Source organism: Rutidosis leptorrhynchoides, chromosome 7 (assembly GCF_046630445.1).
Source record: "Rutidosis leptorrhynchoides isolate AG116_Rl617_1_P2 chromosome 7, CSIRO_AGI_Rlap_v1, whole genome shotgun sequence".
Classification (NCBI taxonomy): Eukaryota; Viridiplantae; Streptophyta; class Magnoliopsida; order Asterales; family Asteraceae; genus Rutidosis; species Rutidosis leptorrhynchoides.
This window is the reverse complement of record NC_092339.1, coordinates 236,457,846-236,465,998: the sequence shown is the minus strand read 5'-3', so window position 1 is coordinate 236,465,998 and position 8,153 is coordinate 236,457,846.

The window sequence follows — 8,153 nt, the reverse complement described above, 5'->3', positions numbered from 1 at the left end:
ATTTCAAAAGCACTTAATAAAGCAGTTGTAAAAATAGCGCATGTATTCTCAGTCCCAAAATTGTAAAGAGTAAAAGGGAGCAAATGAACTCACAATACTGTATTTTGTAGTAAAAATACATATCAATGCAAGGTTGGCCTCGGATTGACAAACCTATATCATTTGTATATATATATTAAAACATATAACAGAAATCACACAATTTTTATTTATTAATATATATTACTTATATATTTTTGTATTTATATAGGATTTATATTAACTTCCATTTAAAACACATACTTATATTATATCTTAAATTATATGTGATATATATTTATTTTGTATATATATATATATATATATATATATATATATATATATATATATATATATATATATATATATATATATATATATATATATATATATATATATTAAAGTGATTGATATCTATTCATTTAGTTATATTAATATATATATATGTCCATATATTTATATATATGGTTAGTGTTAATTAAATTTAGTAATTTGTTATACAGAGGTATTTATAGGAAAAATATATATTTGTTTGATATACAGTTATACGAAATATTAATATAATTATGGTATATGTAATATGTATACTTTTATGTACATAATAATTATGTAAAATTTTTTTTTATAGTTTTTATAATAATGGTTTACTAATAATAAATATATTGTTAATAATAATAATACTAATAATTATAACTATAATTTTACTACTAAAGATAATAGTTTTAATAATAATAATACTACAATAAATGATAAAATGTTAATTTGCATTTTGATAGTCATGATAATAAATAAACTTATCAATAATAAAAATAACTACAATTGTAACTAACATCATAATTCATATCATAATACTAATAATAATAAATAATAATTTCTACATTAGTAGTTATAATAACATTAATAATCAATAGACATAATAATAATAATAATAATAACAATAATAATAATAATGATAAGAAAATTAAATCAAAAAGTATACCCTTCTCTGAAAAGAATTGGCCCAGACAAGACTCGAACTCGTGACCTCCCGCTCTCACCCCAACACCTCAAACCATTTATCCATTATCGTTTTTCTGTAATAAACTCTATCTTATTTCTACTTAATCTGTGATCCTATTTTCTCATAATATTCATCTCCTTCACCAATATGACCACAGCAAGAATCCACAATAACAATCAATTTAGGATTTAATTAAACCTTGGAAGTGAATCGTAACACCCAGATGTGAGTGAATTAATTCACAACAAAAACAAGAAAAAAAAATATGAAAAAAAAATAAAGGCTGTAGCAGCCATTTTTGAACTCGATGGATTCAAAATTCGATTTTTAACTTTAAGATCGTATTTGATTATCATTGCAACACGAATTGTGTTGTAATCTCAATACATAAACGATTTGTGATTATTATTTGTATTAACAGAAAAAAAAAAAAAAAAATAAACAGACATAAACACACACGTTTAAACTCAAAATCAAATTCAGATTTGGAGGATGTTTTAGATTAAACTTATAACATGAAAAGGGTTTTAAATTGTCATTAAAAACTATCTGGATCTTTAATTTAACTTGAAACATCAAATTAAACGTAAATTTTACCAAGAACAGATTCGTTGACTTTTGAAATCGAAAGTTTGACCTCTAAATTGAAATTCAATATGAAGAATTGGAAGGTGAGATTTTACAGGCAGTTTAAATGAAGGATTACTAATAAAACTACATTTATAGATTTTTAAATGGAACCTGAAATCGATTTATGGCAAAAATTGTTGAGAACAGGGTATGACGGGCTGTTCTTGATTTTTTTTATTTAATTTATCAAATAGCAGCAATGTATATTGGTAAATGATATTGATAGATGAATATTTGAGTGATTGTCAGAGTAACAAACGACACCCACTTGATTTATAGCAAATTGCAATTGTCTATTTTGATTCAGTCAAGATCAGAAAGGAAAAAAAAAAAGATGACACCTAACTGAATTTGGATTATAATGAGTTTAATTTCAACAATTAAAAACAGTAAGTACCAATCAATTATAGTTTGAAAATGACTTACAAAAGATTTTGATTCCTGTAATTATAAGTACGTATTTATATAGTTATTTACAATAATATTGATCTATCTATTGTATTTACATATATCATTATATATATATATATCGTATGTATATATCTGTATTATAATTAGTCCTGTTAATTATTATTTTTAATAACTATAATAATAATTCACTTAATATTATAAATAGTAATAATAATAATATAATAGTAATAATAATAATATTATTATCAATGATAATAATAATTACAAGATTTATAACAATAACAATAATATTAATAATAATAATAATAATATTAATGATAATAATATTAATATAATAATAATAATGCTATAACAATTATATATATCAAACTTCATATTTATATGTTATATATTGAAAATAATACTATTAATAATATTGATTTTAATATTAATATTAATATTGATAATAATAATGAAAGTAATAATAATATTCTTAATATAACAACTATATTATTATTAATATTATTATTAATATTATTATTATTATTATTATTATTTTATTTGTAATGATATTTAATATATTAATATCATAAGTTATCAATTACATCATAGTTACTAATTATATAATATATAATTGAATGTTTATACACTACATATATATATATATATATATACATATATATATATATATACATATATATATATACATATATATATATATATATATATATATATATATATATATATATATATATATATATATATTACGATATATAAAAATATTTATACATAGAAATCGTATATATTTATATATAGATTTATTTTTTATTACAACATTTTTTGCATATTTAATTCTAATGTTTAAATTATATTTTATAATTTCAATTTATTATATATACTTACATTTATATATTTATTTACAAACAATAGTTCGTGAATCGTCGGGAATAGTCAAAGTCAAATGAATTCATGTAAACTGTTCCACAAATTGAGACTCAATTAAATAGACTTTGCTTATCATGTCGAAACCATATAAGAATGAAGTTTAAATTTGGTCAGAAATTTCCGGGTCGTCACAGCTAATTTGGAAAGAGGTTGCAAAGTTAATTTTTTTTTTTTTTGGAAATAACAATACCAAGGAATTATAAGTTCATTTTAAACTTCTACTAGCTTCCAAGAGTTTTTCAGGTGCATGCCCATATGCATAAGTTCTTCCTTTCGTAGGTATCGTGTGGTTGGATCATCCTCTCGATTGAGGTGTTTTCAAGAGTCATGAATGGTTTTGAACGCAGATTGTAATCGTCGAGATACAAATGAGGTTTAAGATGGAATCAAGTGGCAAACTTGAAGAATTGTTTAGTTTCATATGTTATAATCAATATTTTAATTCATTTTAATTATCCAATGTCATTAGTCCACAGTCGATAGTCCACAGTTAACAGTCCAATAATTCATATATAGTTTAGTATATAATATTTAAATTAATTAATACATATAATGACCCGTGTACCTGTCTCAGACTCGATCACAACTCAAAGTATATATATTATTATAGAATCAACCTCAACCCTGTATAGCTAACTCTATCATTACTGCATATAAAGTGTCTATGGTTATTCCAAATAATATATATAGATGCGTCGATATGATATGTCAAAACCTTGTATACGTGTCCCGATATTTAAAGTGCGTAAAATAAATAACAGAAATTGAATGACGATAAATAAAATTGCGAGAATATAAATTGCGATAAATAAATTGTAATAAATAAAATGTAATCAGTTAGCTAGGAACAGATAGCTAGGAACAGTTAGCGTGGATTCTTAACAAAAATTTTCTCATAGTTAATTTGTTTGTTTCTAACAAATTTTATTTTGTCAAATGTTTTCTTCATTATGCCACTTGTTGGATTCTGATAGGTCAAAATCCAAATATGAAATTGAATGAAAATGGTTATTCCGTGATGAACGGATTCGTACTTTTGTGGTTGTAAGTAGGATAGTAAATGACTATTGAATCAGATTCGAAGAATGTACAGTGTAACTTATTAATGTGAAATCTAAATATTTCTAGGGTATTACCTATCCGTTAAAATATTTTCACCATTAACAGTTTGTACAAAAGAATTTTTAATTACAATCTTTATGAAAATATACTTACATATATATTTTCCTCAGATGTAATTATGGATTTAATGAGTTAATATGATATTAACTCATCTGATTTTCTGTTAAAACAAGAATATATAATCTCTAAAACATTAGAGACTACATAATCGCCATGAAGAACGAAGATAATTGATGTAGAACGATACGTAGAATGATGATTATATTCGAGATACAGAATGAGATGTTGGGGCATGGATGGTTGATGCTACTGGTGCTGTTTATTGATGGTACTATTGGTGCCGATGATGTTGCTGAAGCTGGTACGTTTTGCACCATATTTTCCAAGGCTATAACTTGGGCGCGAAGCTCATTGTCTTCTGCTATTACTCCGGGATGATTGTCGGTCTGGACAAGCGAATGAATAAGATATAGAATCTGAGATAGTATATAATTGTGACGAGATACTCTGGAAATGAGGGTGAAAATGGTGTTTCGGACTGATTCGCCGGTAAGTGTTTCAGGTTCATTGCCAAGAGGGAAATTTAGTTGGTGGAAAGGAATTGCCTTCTTCTCGTTTCTGTTGATTAAGTCGACTACGAACTCATCAGATGAATTGGGGATGAATGATTGGTTGATTCATTCTAGTGACGCATGCTTTCGGAGCTCAGGTGGATATCCATATCGGAATAGCTGTCGGAATTTGAGGAATTCGAACTGGTTGAGGGATTCATCTCGTACGATCAGATGAAGGATTTTCGATAAGAAATAGATTATAAGATTTAGAATAGTACCCTAAAATACATGATTTACATATGCATATATAATACTAAAATCCCATAAGTTACGGAGGAATTTACGGAATATGTCAGGCAAGGTTTACAGTAACAGATACGCTAATATATGATTTAGCAGGTACGATAAGTTATGAATTTTTGTCTATACACTATTCATGCAATCATTGCAGTATGATGTGTCTAGACTAAGAATGATAAGCAAGTGATTCCCTAAGAATGATAAGCAGGTAATTTTCGACACGAAATGATAAGCAAAACTTTCAACATGCAGACACGGTCGAAGTCCAGACTCACTAATAATCGGTTCCCCAACCATAAACCAATTTTCTCATTCCAAATTGACTTCTTCGATTTTAGGACACTGATTCAACACGCTTAAAGGTTTCCGCGCTTTAGTGCTAACTACTAGTTAGACACACTAATGCAAGACCTGGTTCACTAAGACCACTGCTCTGATACCACATGAAACAACCCGTCCTAATCCATAAGGACGAATACAATAATATATGATTACATCGCGAGGTATTTGACCTCTATATATTACATTTTACAAACATTGCGTTCGTTTTTAAAAGACAAACTTTTATTTCATCGTAAGTTGACAGGCATGCATACCATTTCATAATATATCTAAACTATAATTGTCTTAAAAATATTCTTGATGAACTCAATGACTCAAATGCAATGTCTTTTGAAGTATGTCATGAATGACTCCATATAATATCTCTAAGATGAGTAAATGCACAGCGGAAGATTTCTTTCGTACCTGAAAATAAACATGCTTTCAAGTGTCAACAAAAAAGGTTGGTGAGTTCATTAGTTTATCATAAATAATCATTTCATAATTTTAATAGACCACAATATTTCATATTTCCATTTCTCATAAATATACGTCCCATGCATAGAGACAAAAATCATTCATATGGTGAACACCTGGTAACCGACATTAACAAGATGCATATAAGAATATCCCCTATCATTTCGGGTAATCCTTCAGACATGATAAAAATGAATTCGAAGTACTAAAGCATCCGGTACTTTGGATGGGGTTCGTTAGGCCCAATAGATCTATCTTTAGGATTCGCGTCAATTAGGCGTGCACTAATTCTCAAAATTAGTGATGTTCCCTAATTCTTAGGCTACCAAGCAAAAAGGGGCATATTCGGCTTCGATCATTCAACCATATAATGTAGTTTCGATTACTTGTGTCTATTTCATAAAACATTTATAAAAGAGCATGTATTCTAAGTCCCAAAAATATATATATTACAAAAGCATTTAAAAGAGGAGTAATGAAACTCACAATACTGTATTTTGTAGTAAAAATACATATGACAACATTGAACAATGCAGGGTTGTCCTCGGATTCACGAACCTATATCATTTATATATATATTAACACATATAATTAACATGTAATAATAATCAAACTAGTTTATATATATTACTTATCTAGTTTAGTAATATATTTGTTATTTCAAAAGTTATATATTTATTTTGTATATTAATATTTATACATATAGTTATATTAATACACATATATCTATATACTTATATTGTTAAATCAAAATTTGTTATATATAAATATTTATGTAAAAATTATTATTATGTTTGTAGTAATAATATTACTGTAATAATAATAATAATTAATAATATTAATGAATATAATAATAATAATAAAAATAATGTAAATAAAATTATATATAAAAATTATGTTAATGAAAATAATAATAATAATAATAATAATAATAATAATAATAATAATAATAATAATAATAATAATAATAATAATAATAATAATAATAATAATAATAAGTAATAAATAAACTACCTCAAAGAAGTGGTCCTTAATGGAAAAAAAATGCCCAAGTCCGGGTTTGAACCCGCGACGTCCCGCTAACCCGATAACTCCCTTAACCATATGTCCGTTTCCGTTTTTCTGTTAAATACCATATTCGACATCATAATCATTATCATACCATCTTCATTTTATCATGCATCATCAATATTCATATCGACATGTTACCCATCATCATCATCCTTACTTCACAATCATTATCATTAACATCATACCCTTATCATTTTTATGGCTTACCATCAATATTATCCCTATACTCGTACGTATTCAACATCATAGTAACCATCATGTATCACAATATCATTATCATCATTTATCATAATCATAACGTCACAGTCCATCATTTTACTCACCAACCGTCATCGTTGTAATATCATTAACCTAATCTAATCCATAAAATCTTAAGATCATAAAATCATCTTCGCTAATCACTCATCACTTAACATCATCGAATCATCATCTTTTATCATGACCAATTTAATCGCCATCATCTAAAAATCATCATCATCATCTATCTCATTCACGATCATTGGGTCACGGCCCAACAAATAACACAGCAGCAGCCCATCAGAAAGCTAGTAATTGGGTCACAGCCTACTTAGTTAAATTAAGTAATGGTACTCGGCCCAAGTAGAAAACATTGCATGCAATTTGGGTTATGCATAAAACAGTAAACGGCATCTTGTAAGTCCAATATTTATTTATTTAATTAAATTTTATTTATTTATTTATTTTTTATTCGGTCCACTAGTTAACAGAAATAAACAAATCCCATGCCTACCAATTTGTCGGCCAATAAGCTTATTTTTGTCCCACATAATTACCTTTTGCTTGGGATCCTAGATAATGCGTTGCATATTATAAACTGTATCATCATCATAATATTCGAACAGTACCTCCTCTTCATCGCCTTATTTCATTCATCTTCTAAATATTGTATTCATTAACCAATTGATCATAATCATACTTAATTACCTAAAAAAAATTGATGAACCGTCCCCTTTTGTGGCCCATCTTGGTCGACCTTGTGGTGTCATCATGTCCAACTTATTTGATTTATCAAACGCCAAATAAAATCTAATCAAGTTGGCAAGATTTTAAAGTGTGAATATATATATACTACCCTTTTTTCCTTGTTTTTTGTTGGATGGGAATAAAAGAAAAAAAATATCATTCATCAAGTTGTAGTCACAAGAATAATAGCAACTAACTTGATAATTGTTGGGTTTTAGATTTTTCTATCGAAGTAGTAATTGACGACAGCAGGATTTCGTGATTAAGGATACAATAATAAGTGGGTCTCGTGTTCATCATTCAACATGAGTTTCGTGATGGTTTGATTAAAAAAACTAAAG